Here is a 9,860-nt window from a genome sequence, read left to right as displayed (position 1 = left end):
ACTAATATATAAAGCTATATCCTTTTATATCTGGAGAATTTGTGTGGAAATCACTAAAATGCTGACAAGCTCCCTTTCATTTTGGTAACCACCTGTTTACATAAAAAACATCAAACACTTGAAATATATATGACTCTCGGGACATTTAGAAAGCCTATGCAATACAGCCAAAGCCCACTAGAGAAATTTTTTAATGTAAAAAAAAAAAATATGAAGTCTTGTGTAAATATTTCCATAATCGTCTTATGCAAATCAGAAATATTTTTCCTAATTGTGTTTAAAGTAATAAAATTAGTCTTCAGGAGTACATGCTGAATTCTTTGAGTAGGAATGTTGTGTGAAGTATGAGTGTCTGAACTTTGGTCTCTTGCATGTCTAGAAATAGAAAGGGGAAGAATTAATAGAGAAAAATTGTTGTTTCAAAGGACAGATTTTGGTGATTGCCTACTTCTAGTATTATCTTTTACCAACTCTTTAATTATCAATTATTATTTAATACAATTTCTTGAAATATTTCTAGCATCTTTTAATATTGGTTTCTCACATCAAACAGCAATTACATTATCCCTCAGTGCATTTCCAGTGCACTTCTGAATATTAATTCCTATTGCTGTGTAATTTTTACAAACTTTCTTAAAATTGTTCTCTTAGTGAAATGAGGATATTTTTAGGCTACTACACATTGTGGGGAAAAAAATGTATCTGAAGATGCGAACATATCCTTGGTTCATTAAATATTCTCTGCAAATTCTTTTCCTATCTTTATTATTAAAAAAAATGGCACATAGTTTAATCCTGAACAGCAGAGACTAGTTTTGTTTCTTTTTTTCCAATTGTAATTTAGAAGCCTGCTTGCTGTCTTACCTTTAATCATCATTTAATAATGAAGAATTAATGGTTTTCAGGAAAGAAAGACAGTAGTGATATCAATCCTGCTCTAAACCATTCAAACAAAAAACTCGTACTAAAGTGTAAGCAGCTTGCAACACCAAGTTTATGACTTGCTCATTTTTTTAACTTGGGTTTTCTTGGCAGCAGGATCCTACAGTTTTAAACAGGCTCACTGACATCTTGGCATGATGAAAAATATACTGCCATAAAAGAAAAGGGAGCCACAAGCTAAGGGTCTCATTAGATTTCTATCGTGGGAATACGATCTGAATTTGAACTGCAAGATTCAACACTTTTTACTCTGTCCTGATTTTGTGGTAATAAATAATACTTCTAAACTGTTGTGAGAAGCACTTAGTACGTGCAATATGAAAAGACCACACAATTTAAGCAGCAATGAAAAGAAGTCTACTGTTTTGCTTGAATTAACATAACTGCATAATTCAAATGATCCTTACTATTAAATCACCAAATGCATCATTTAAATTTCATTTAAAATATAATTAATATTACAGTGGTTGTGTGTCTTCATAAATAAAATATTAGAGATTTGTTTGTAATAATTTCTGAATGGCACTGAAAAAATACAATAAATGATCATTTGGAACATCATGTTTTAAGTAGAGTGGCTCAGGGTATTTTTTTGCATTTATCAGTGGGAAATGTAGGTTTTTTAAAACTGATGGTTCATTCAGAATAAATCTCATTCTTTCAGGAAAAAAAAAAGGAAAGAAAAAGTATTGATTTAGCAAGTAAGGGATCCCAAGACAAAACTATTTCAGGTGTCAAATTGACTAAGATACTTTGGTTTAGATTGTCAAGCAGAAATTTGTGCCAGGTCTCACAAGAATTACAGTATAATTTCCTCAACACATCATTCTCTGAGTTGTTCTTTCTCTTTAGGAGGCTTTTTCTGTGATATCCTTCTGTCCTGCAACTCTTCAGAGGAGCTATAGATTGATGTTGGAGAACAAGCTACAGAGAAGAAAGAGAGCAGAAGGCACTAGAAACCCAGTATTTGGGCAGCACAATCTCAGGTACATTCAGTGAGTACTGCTCAAAATTAGTTGAATCAAGCAAAAGCACTTTGGTTCTAAAAGTAAAAACTGAACATTTTGACTTTTCTGAATCAAATTTCTTTCTAATGTTCCAGGTCAGTGTTCATGATAATAAATATTTTTACAGAGATTTTTAAAAAAGGTTCATCTGAATTCAGTAAATAATTGTCTTTTAAAAAGAGAATCACGTATTAAGTAAATGTCATCTAATCTATCATTTTATTTTGCCTTAACATTTTGACATCTTTTTTCCTCAGTGTTTCATACAGAATGATTTTTGGCACTCACACATATTTCAGATAATGATTTAAATATCTTTTCAGGAAGTTAAATTAGAAAAAAAAATTGTACATCTTCAAATTTATAGCAACGACATTGCTATTGGTCTGATGATATTCCAATTCCAATGCAACAAAGATAATTCATCATTTAACTTCTGTGTATTTAGAACTTGCTTAAGTGGAAGTAGATCAAAATTATGTTAAACAACACCAGTTGTTATGCTCAAGCAACTTGCGTTGAAATCTATGGGAGCACACGTACAAGTTAAAAATGGGTCAATAGACAGTTATTTCATATTTCAAGTGCACTGAAATTTTACAAAAGGGAGATTAATGACAAAATTACATTTGGTGATAGTTTGGGATGCACATTTTGTCATATTTTCTTACTGTGACCAGTGGTCAAAGAGCTTCTTGTAATTCAGGATACAGTGAAATAAGTTATGAAATGGAACAGTCATAATATGCCTATTTGGGAAATCAGAGCTGCTTAATTGACATCCACTACATACCCTGACTTTTGATGTTCATTATACACTGTTGGGCCTACCTGAAAACTTAGATAGCTATCTGCTTAATCCTTTTATTTTTCCTACCTTTTGGGAAAGCACTAAAAAATATTAAAAAAAAAATACATATACATTACTTACAGGCTTTTTTCCATCTGCTTCATTAAAGATTTGTTTCAAGCCAGTCAAAATCTAGGTAAAATAAATAGTAATTTTGTACCTGCAGTCTTTGATTTTACAGTGATCCAGTAGCAAAGGTCTAGGTGAGAGTCTGTCTCTGTGCCAGTCGCTGCAGGCTCAAGTTGTCAGGGAGGTGAATTGTGACACCAGACCAGAACTCAGGAGACAAAGTCTTCCCAGGACCTTGGTACGTTGTTTAATTTTTCTGAATTTTCAATAAACTGTCTTTGAAATGGAGAATGGCCACTTAATCTCTTCCCCTTAGGAATATGATTATAAATTCATCAATGTTTGTAAGATGCTCAGGTGTTCAGGTCTTTTGGTAAGACCTATAAATACATTGCCAGCTATGTGCCTGTAGCACATATGCAGAGGACACTTCTCAAGTCTTTGATGCTGAATGTCTATTAAAATGAATGCCATTTGATTGTAAAATCCACTCTAGATCAAATGTTCGTATACAAATAACAAAATAACAGCTATTGGACATGCAAAATTCATTAATACTAGTAGGAAAATAATGCTTTCCTTGTGTTGTTTTTGGGTATGTACATTGACTTTTATCTCCTTGACTTTTTTTAGTTAATATGTTACTGAATAAAAATGACCATGGTAGGCTCTAGGTGCACCATCAAAAGCCTTAGAAAGGGACAGGAGAAATTCATGTGTAACAGGTCTATAAATACAAACTAAATAGACTCACCCTGGGTGAGTACTAGGGAACGAAGTGCAAACAATAGCCAGGATTGTACACACTTCCTAAATGGCATCACCAATTGCCATTCTCAGAGACAGAATGAAAAGAAATACACCCATTTTCATTGTAAGTCTTATCAGTTCTGCTCCACTGTCATGCTGGGGGTGCTCTAAATTTTATTACACCTAAGTTCAGAGTTTAGTCCAAAAATTAAGCAGGCGTACACCGTGAGACACTGGAATAGATTGCCCAGAGAAGCTAGTTCCAGATGGGTGCCCCATCCCTGGAAGTGTCCAAGGCCAGGTTGGTTCAGAACCTCAGGACATCCTGCGGTTCTGAGCAACCTGCTCTAGTGGAAAGTGTCCCTGCCTCTTTTTGTAGGGCTGCTCTCCAGTCACTTCTCTCCCAATTTATGTTTGTGCCTGGCTTTACTCCATCCTAGGGGCAGAATTCAGCATTTCAACCTGTTAAATTTCATCCCATTAACCACTGCCAAATGCTCCAATCCATCTAGATCTCTGACTACACCTGACTACATCAGCAGCCCTTCTCAGATCACCAGGAGACACTAAATAGGAAAGCAGAGTGGTTTAAAGGACAGGAGTTCACAGTCCCATCTAACTTGTTTGTGTTTTATTAAATCAAATTTGCCTAATGCAAATGGGAACAGAAGGGATTCAAGAGAAGATCAATTTTCCTGCTAACTTTCCTGACAAATGGCCATCCTAACCCTAAGAGTTTCCAGTAGTGAGGATTCAACAGCTTCCCAGTTGTCCTTTAATTACTACTGGAAGGTTCAACTGATAGCTGACTTAAATCTTCATTTTTGCTCTTTGTCATCCCCTGCTTTATCTTCATTAGCTTGAATCATGTGACTGCCCCTGAGCGCCCTTCTCACCTTATAAATCAAAGACTAGGAAAATTTAAGAATGTGTATGTAAATTGTGTCCTGAGTTTTTTTCAGTTACCTTGGAATTATACTCATTAATATATTATTCTATTATATAACCTGATCTAGTTGAATATGTTCTGTTCATTGCATTGGAGTAGATGACCTTTAAATGTCCCTTCTTACCCAAACAATTCTATGATTCTATAAAAATCTGAAGGAACTTTCTCTGTTATCACAACCAGTCCATTGATAACTGGCAATCACGTTATAGAATCACTTTTGTGAGCTGACTGAAATCTGCCCAAAAAACCAGTTGAGTTCTTGTCCCTGAGTTTCCATACGAGATACTCCAACACCCCCAATCTGAGAGTTCACCATTTTTCTGATTTCCAGCCTAAACTTCAGATCAGTTGATAACTGGTTATGTGCCTGTGTTGTTCTTCAGTTTTAAATGGGCCCTCTTTTTTTGCTAAGCCAAACCCTTCTAAGGTTACCTACTGACACAGTGCAAAGGCACACACAATAGTTTTATGTATATTAGCTCATGTATCTCAATTGTGACAGAAAAAAACCCCACAATAATACTCCTTTTTCTTCTGAGACTGGGAATGCCACATTCCTGTATATAGAGTCGCTGATACACTTAGACTGATCTACTCACATTGTACCATTGCAGCTTGACAGATTACAACAAGATCAGCAGAGAGTGCTTCCAAGGTGCAACTTTTCAAAATTACCTTTTTGTTGAATACAGTTCAGTTGTCCAGCATTGACGAAAATTCAAATCCTAAAAAAAGGCTAATATTTCTACAAATGTCAAACATATTTCTACATATGCCAAGCATAAACTGGGAGAAGAGTGGCTGGAAAGCAGCCCTGCTGAAAGGGATCTGGGGGTACTGGCTAGCAGCAGCCTCGGTGTGAACCAGCAGTGTGCGCCCTGGTACCCTAGAGGGAAAACCCCATCCAGGAATACATCAAACACAGCATGACCAGTCAGTCAAAAGAGACAATTATCATTCCGTATTCTGTGTTGGTGTGGCCTCACGTGGAGTGCTGTGTGCAGTTCTTAGCTCCACACAAATCAAGAAGAATGTGAAGGTCCTTGAATGCCTCCAGAGGAGGGCAACAAAGCTGCTGAAAGGGTTGGAAGGAACCTCCTATGAGGAGTGGCTGAGGACTTTGGGTTCATCTAGTTTTGAGCAAAAGAGGCTGAGGGGCAACCTCCTTGCTCTCTACAGCTGCCTGTAGAGAAAGTGGAGAGGGAGGTCCTTATCTCTTCTCCCTGGTATCCAGCAGTAAGACACAAGGGAATGGCTCAAAGCTGCACCAGAAGAGTTTCAGACTGGACATCAGGAAGCATCTCTTAATGAAAAGGGTGGTCAAACACTGGAACAGGCTTTCTAGAGAGGTGGTTGTTGCCCTAAGTCTGCCAGTGTTTAAGAGCCATTTTAACAATGCCCTTAATTACACACTGTAACTATTAGTCAGCCCAGAAGGGGTTAGGCAGTTGGACTGACCATTGTAGGTCAGCTGAACTATTCTATTCTATTCTATTCTATTCTATTCTATTCTATTCTATTCTATTCTATTCTACTCTATTCTACTCTATTCTATCAGCTGCACAGAGAGCAACTGTTTATTTGTATCTACCTAAACGCTCTGTGGCATGTAAAGTTTCCCAGAGAGTGACACTACCCTAAAAAAAGTCTCCAGGCAACTTCAGGGCAGCCTCGGTTGTTATGCTATGCAGACGAAAGCAACAAAAGGGTTGCTCTGCCACTCCTTGTTTCATACACATAAAAGACAGTATTTCATCCTGTCAGACAGTAACAAAATGCCTGTGTTCAGGGCAAGGATCTGGTCTTGCTATTTTATGGGTCTGCCAATCCCACAGCTCAGAGCTCGGCAGGCTTACTCATTTCCACAGCTGCACCTGGCACCTGGAACAACCTGGCCACACCAGAAAAGAAAAACCAGGCAGGCAGCAAACAGGAGAGTGGATATAAGGGAAAGACCTAAATATAGAAAAATAAGGTGAAAGAAGCTGAGTGAGAGAGGAGTTAAAGAAAAAGAAAGGGGGAGAATTATTCCTGATGGTTATAAGGGACTAAACTGCTTGAATTTGTTTAAGAAACATGACAGAAGGCATGAGGAATAAAAACCATAGCTAACACACAGGAAGAACAAAGACTCCATTCTGAGAGTGCCAAGTGTTTGCTTTAAGTATCAAACCCTGTTGCTAATGTATTTCTCTCCTCAGTCTGTCCATTTTTTCCCCAAAAAATTACAGGTGGTTGGTCCTGCAAGCACTTCGAAGCTGGTGACTGTACCAAATGCAACAGCTCCAGTCTCAAGAGTTGTCTGGGGGTTAGCAAAATGTAGAATTTTTCACAGAATATGCATTATCCATTATCTCTTTTGAATAACTAAATGCAGTTTTGATATATTCACGCACAGCCCTGATACACTGCTTTCTACTGGGATCTTTTCCCAAAAAATGAGTAGCAGCTGGGGCTGTGGTGCAGTAAAGAATCTTTAAACAATGCAGAAAAGATTAAAGACATAATTTCAAACAATGCAAAATATTCGTTTAATAGCTTTGTGTGAATCTCAAATGAATTTCAACATTTCATGACAAAGAATATGCACTTGAATTTTCACCTTAACACCATTTCCTAGGTACTGCACTTGTCGCATTTGGTTGAATCACTTGTCTAAAAGAAGAAACTGTACTTTTCTAGAAGAAACAAAAAACCTCAACAAAAAAACACAGCTGCAGTAAAGTTACCTTTGCTTTTGTAAGAAACACAGGTGGACTCTGCTGGTCTGATCTAAGCATGTCCTTGTCCTCCACCCCAGGGAAGCCAGCAGTTTCCTGGCACTGCTGTAAGGCAGTATTAGTCAGCACAAAGAGGGAGTGGCAGGCAGAGCTGGGGGCAAGGCAAGGTTTCAGGGGAGTCACCAAGATCCAGCCACTGTCCCCTACACCAAGGGTGCAATAGTAACTCTCTAGAATACTTGTGCTGACAACTACCATTCCTGAAAGGAAACACTCTCCCTCCCGAGAAAAGTTGTTTTAGACGATAACTTATTTGCTATTAAAAGCTTATCAAGAGAATTTAGACAGATATTTGTACTCTGAGACAAGAGCAACCTTGTTGTACATGCCTCACACCTTGGAAAACTCCTCACCAGGCACTGAGAAAGGGCTCAGCTGCTTTTTTGGTTTGAAAAGCAAAGATGAACTTTCTCTTTGTTCTGCGGTGTCGGTGAACTCTGAACTGCTGCTGGCTCCAGAGGGAAAACAAAAATCTAATGTTCAGTGGAACCTCCCATGCAAACTAACTGTAGGGGCAGAACCGCAGCCTGGTTGTGGGAGGAGGAGTGTTTAGCTGCTGCCAGGTTAAAGTGAAGGAAAGGCAGAAAGAAATTCAGCTTCAGTGGTTGCTGACACACTATCTGTTTAAAAAACAAGTCGATACTGTTTGACATTCATTTCATAACAGCAGGCAAATTATTTCTGTAAAATATGAATAATAGAAGATTTTCATACAAGGGAACTAAGTAAAAAAAAAGGTCTAAACTTTTTCATGATGACTGAGGTTCTTGTAGGATGTGTAAGACATGTATGTAGCTGACCCACACTAAAATTATAAGCAACATAAGAAGAGCTCTGGCAAAACAATTTGCATAATTGTGGCTATTGAGCTCTGGGAAGAAGAGAGGATTCTATTAATGCCTCCTGTAACTTCAAAGGGGAATCGATATTAAAAACTTTTCGAAAGAAATTAAATTAGCTTTTTACTCCACCATGTCAGCATTAAAAATTGACTAGTAGTTGTAACTATATATATACTATCACCTCATTAACAATGCTTTGGATCGGCAACTAAAATCTGTTTCAGAATTCCACAAAGCAACTCGCAGATTAAGAAGAAAGTTGCAAATCAAGGTTCTTCTCTCACAGTCCTTTGATGTTAATAAATACTTAACCATCAGTCTAGGAAATGCAATATACATCTGAAAATAGAATCTAATTCTAAATCACCCAATTAAAGGGGTGTAATATGAACCTTTTTGAGACATGCTCTGCCTCAATTATCTCAAACAGGAATAAGTAAAAGAGAACTTCACAGTACTTCTACCAACATTAGCTATGGTAGCTACATCAGCTATTAAACTTATACCAAACTACATCTTGACACCCTGAAGAAGATCCTCAGAGCATCTCAGGGTGTTCTGTTGTGTGAATGTACACAGTTCTGTTTGGTTACAAAGTGATCAGTCCAGTGCAATGCTTTAGTGCAAGAACAAAGAAAGAATCCAAGAACCCTTAATACTGTGTGTTTCACATATATTTTTTGTTTATGCCTTTTGTTTTCTTTAAATTAAGAATTTTTTTTAATGCAGGGTATCAGCAAATTCTGTAAATTGTGATATTCTAAGTAAATAACACAAAGAGATATACATAACCTTCAGAATAACTTGTGAGGTAAAGCTGTTTCCCTCGTGATGCCCATGGATATTATAATTGTTGGAACTGACACCACACACAATATGAAATTATTTATTGTGCACTGTTGCAACATGTAATAAAGAGACATAATGTGATTGGAAGGACTCCCATACGGCTGGTTCCCTTCTCCGAGCCCTAATAGTATCACACATAGTATCACAACGAGCGGCTTCAAAAATTACTTACCACGATTGACTGTGATCCTGGAAAGATTAACTAGGTAACTGCCTCAAAGAAGAGAGGATGCACGGGAAGCACATTTAATTATTTCGCCATCACGAAGAATCAGCTCTGCCTTCATAAGCATCAATTAATCAGGTGTATCCAGTACAGATCTCTGCCAGATAAGAGTAGGAAGGGTATGGCTCGGAGCGCAGAAAAATGAGGCTTACAGGGACGGCTGTACTAAAAACGCTCACAATTTTATTTTCCCACGAGACTGCGCTCCCTCTATAAGTTGCTCGTTAGTTTATTAGTTTGGTGTCGCAGCTGCCCTGCATGCCTCCTGCACGGTCCGGCTCGCTCCCCGTGGCGGAAGGGAGGAAATAAAACGCAAACTTTGGAAGCCCTTTGGGCTCCCAGCCGCAGCTTCCCGAAGGCTGCGCTGGCGGCACCGCCCCGTCCCTCCGCAGGCTCCGCGGGCGGAGCTCGCTGGGGCGGACAGGACCTGCCGCCGCGGGACGGGCTCCCCGAGGGTGGGACGGGACGGGCGGGGCTCGGGGCCGGGTGCCACTTGCCCCCTCCCGGCGTGGCTCCCGCCTGGCACACTCCACCCACCCGCGGATACTTGGGCGCCCCTGGACGGGCCGCCGGCATTTCCGCGGTGTGCGGCC

This window comes from Chiroxiphia lanceolata, chromosome 1, assembly GCF_009829145.1.
Source record: "Chiroxiphia lanceolata isolate bChiLan1 chromosome 1, bChiLan1.pri, whole genome shotgun sequence".
Lineage (NCBI taxonomy): Eukaryota > Metazoa > Chordata > Aves > Passeriformes > Pipridae > Chiroxiphia > Chiroxiphia lanceolata.
This window is presented reverse-complemented; position numbering follows the sequence as displayed.